Here is a 4,602-nt window from a genome sequence, read left to right on the forward strand (position 1 = left end):
AAGGATATGTTAGTTTAAGTCTTCAACGACTTCGGTAATAATAGTGGAAGGATACTTGGCCATATATCCTTACGGTATATATTCATGATAAATACTCTAAACTTCAACAGTTTAAGAGTATTTATTATGAATCTAGATTATTTCGTCCTTTACTTTCACTGTAGGTCCAATTTCTATTCATAAGAATAATATATTTCAGATTTATATTCAAGTATTCTGAGAGTAGTCATTGTAAGTTATGAACTTACAATGACTAATCTCCAGAATACTTGAGTATAAATCTGACATATATTTTTGTTAAGGACAGAAACTGGACCTGCAATGAAAATAAAGTACGAAATCATTCAAATTTACAATGAATACTCTAAAATGTTCAAGTTTAAACATAGCATACAATGACTCCCATAAAATTCCTAAAATTTTCATCTCTGGTGAATATTTCTTAAGAATATGTGAAATTAAATTACAATGAATCTTCTAAGAATACTTTTACTCGATCGGACAATGAATTTTAATGATATTGAAATAAGTTTCAAAGAATCTCTACATCTAAAACTAAAGTGAGTCGTAGGCTAATAATTAAGTTCTACAGTTAATACTACAGAAATAATTTAGTGGAAATCAACGAAAAATACTGCGAGGAATATCAGGATTCAAGTTTACAGAAATTTAAGAAATTTCCTATTTCTCCAAAGAATGTGTTACATCATCAGTAAAAAATAAGTTATTTATTTAAAAAAGAACATAAAGAATCACCGTAAGTTATATTACAAATAAACTTCATTAATCCGTGTCCCGAACAGAAACGTATTTTTATACACAAAAATACTTATGATGATAATTTTACATACATATTTATTGAAAATAAATGAGGAATAAAAACCGTTTTCATTTACAATAAAGTCTTAAAATTACTCGAAGCAACAGTCTGCAATTTACAACGAAAAAAATATGCTTTTAAATTTTCATCATTTTTGTCGTTATGAGACACCTTGGCGAGTTCTCCACTGATCTTTTCACACAAATTTCACCAATCCTAAAAGCTTGATTAATAACTTTAAAAAATGGACTGCAACAAAAATTGTTATTTTACACTATGCCACACTGGTAATTTCGTGTCTCCAAATCAAACGATCTCCAAAATTAATGCTCAGTTGTTTATGTATGCATTTATTCTTTCCAAATTTGTGTATCTTTATTTGTTGGACATTTTCATTCGTATTTCACTTCAATTTGACTCTGCTTTTCTCTCTCTGCTTTCGCATTGAGACTATATTATGTGGAGGATTTCTTAGTAAATTAACGGCTACTTTGCTTGTGCCATATGTACGTGGGAACATTTTAAATAATTCAGATAATCATCATCATCATCATCATTATCATCAAAAATCTAGGGAGAACAGTTAAATTCTTCAGGGAGTATTTAAAGAACGATGGTATGAGGAAGAACACTATGCAGAGACATTTATAGTCACAGAGAATTGTGCAATGCCGAATACGATTCATTAGAAATCAGGGTTATTCAAATAAAAAATTGTGTTACATCAACCATCGCTCAAAACCTCAAAAAAATAGAGTAAAATGTTACTACAAACATACATACATACATATATATATATACACATTATATGTATGTATGTATATACATATATATATATATATATATATATATATATATATATATATATATATATATATATATATATATATATATGATAGTATACACTATCATTTTCCTTGCCCTTACGGCTATGAAGTCTCAATAAGGATACCGATCTTCACACTTCATCGTTTCCGGTTACGGGCTATATATCTCCGTGTCACTTCGAAATATAGCCACGTCCTGACAACGATCGACACAGGATGTGAACGAAATCCTTACTACTTCAACTCTTCCCCAGAGCGAGCAACGTCCTGTTCAAGATGTGCAACAATAAATTTCAACATTAACAGCGTGTGTCAAAAGCACTCCTATCTTTCGCGCTAACGTTATGTCTTTGTTCGTCATTTTTTTTTTTTATTTTAATTATGAATTAAGGAATAATTCCCAACTTCAGGGAAAGCAGCTCAATGACGCTTGTTTTTCATTATCCAAATATTTTCAAAGACCATAAACGTAGTAATTCTTTAGATTTTAATTCCAAAGCGATTTGCCACTTGGTGCAATATTAGATTTGAGTACTAGGAGCTATATTACATTTGTATATTTGTATATACATATACATATATATACATATATATATATGTATATGTATATATATATATATATATATATATATATATATATATATATATATATATTTATATGTATATATATATATATATATATATATATATATATATATATATATATATATATATATATATATGAGAGAGAGAGAGAGAGAGAGAGAGAGAGAGAGAGAGAGAGAGAGAGAGAGAGAGAGAGAGAGAGAGAGAGAGAGAGGGGCATCGCAACAGAAAACTTCTCACTGAAATGAAAGTGACACATAAATGATACTTGAATTTTTGCGCTAATAAATAACAAAATAATAATTATATTCTTAAAGCTGGATACCAGAAGCCGCTGTTTTCATGTACAAACGACCTAAAACTGACATAAATATTATTTAGACTTATGGGAAAATTTGTTAAAATATCTTTTCATATGGATGGTCCAAAATCTAAAACACAGCCTACATGATGATACATTTTTTCTGGGGAGGAGGGGAGTGAGGGGGAGGAGTTAGAGAAATAATTTAATTTAACAGCTTTTGAATTCATTTCATTTTTGTTTTCGGATTAGATTGGTTGGCGGGGGTAAGAGTGAGGGAAGTATTCAGTCCGAAACTAGATACTTATATTTCCTAATGTGATCCAAGTATTAATAGAATTTACTGTATTATCAGTGCTATGGGAATCTCGTGTAAATGAAAACAACGTATTTACTGAACAAAATTCTAATGAAGTATAGTTTATCAATAATAATAATAATAATAATAATTTGAAGCCCATTATTCTTCATACTGGCCCCTCTCATATGAATCCGAATTACTTTAAAGCAACGCCTGTGTTGAATTACATTACCGGTAAGTGCTACACACTAAAAGAAAAAAGAATGTCGAGACGGTAAGTCCCGACCAGAGGGACCATATGTATCGCCCCGTAATTCGGACCATCGAGCTTCCATTCCGCATACTTAATATAGGGCAGTAGTGAGATAGTGAGGGAAGCTTGCCCCGGGGTTGAATCCATTACCCATATACTGCCGTTGTTACACAGAGGAAAATAAATATACGGATACTCTTTGACTCTTATCACAAAGAGATGAGCGGAATGACAACTGCGAAAACAACAGCAAAAAACTTCAAGGATTTATTATTATTAATATTATAAACTTAACAGCAGATTTATTATTATTAATGTTAACCTTAACAGATGTATTCTTGATAATATTAAACATAAAAGACGATTTATTATTATGAATATTAAACTTAAAATCAGATTTATTGTTATTAATATTAAACTTTAAAAAAATATTATTATTAATATTAAACTGGAAGGAAGAATTGTCATTATTAATGTTAATTGTGAAAAAAGATTTTCTATTATTATTATTATTATTATTATTATTATTATTATTATTATTATTATTATTATTATCAACCTTAAAATAAGATTTACTACTGCTAATATTAAACTTAAAACAAGATTTATTAAGATGCATATTATTACAGCAACAACAAAACCAACAGTAACTAAGAATAAAATCAAGTCGAACCATTAAGACACTCACTGAAGTTCTTTTACCTACTGTACAATCAGCACGTTAGCCAAAAAAAAAAAGCATCTCATTTCAACATATTCCAGCTTCGAGGTCCCAAAGGCGGGAGATTATGCGCTCTCGCGCGTTCGGCAAGGAAAGGGAGAGAGAGAGAGAGAGAGAGAGAGAGAGAGAGAGAGAGAGAGAGAGAGAGAGAGAGAGAGAGAATGTGAGAATCTATCAATATTGGTCAACCTATCGCCCTACAGTGCAACAAAAAGTTACATAATTCCTTTTCAAAACACTAAGGGAAAAAAATAACGATTATCATAAATAATGCACTTTCAATGCAGTTTCATGAAACAAGAGAATTTTACACCGCTAATTAAGAAACCGTTTCCCGACTAGTACTAAGCAGGAAGCGATGATTCTTCAGCACAGTTGAGCAATGCGAACTGTACCCGGTCGGCTAGCCTTACATAGACTGCAGTATCGTCCTCCCCCTGCATCGACTGAGTGAGCTTCCCAAATGTTAGCATTGGCAACTATTTTTGTCTACGAAACGTACAAGGCAACGCAAGGAATAATATATTATATATATATATATATATATATATATATATATATATATATATATATATGTATATATATATGTGTATGTATATATATATATATATATATATATATATATATATATATTATTATGTATATTTACATATATACATACATCAATATCTATATATATACATACATACATATATATATATATTATATATATTATATCTTTCAAGATTGTCGCTTAAGTTTATCAACGAATAGGAAAAGGAAGCTCTAATAATGGGAATCCATCAGGGCTGCAT

This window comes from Macrobrachium rosenbergii, chromosome 12 (assembly GCF_040412425.1).
Source record: "Macrobrachium rosenbergii isolate ZJJX-2024 chromosome 12, ASM4041242v1, whole genome shotgun sequence".
NCBI classification, from domain to species: domain Eukaryota; kingdom Metazoa; phylum Arthropoda; class Malacostraca; order Decapoda; family Palaemonidae; genus Macrobrachium; species Macrobrachium rosenbergii.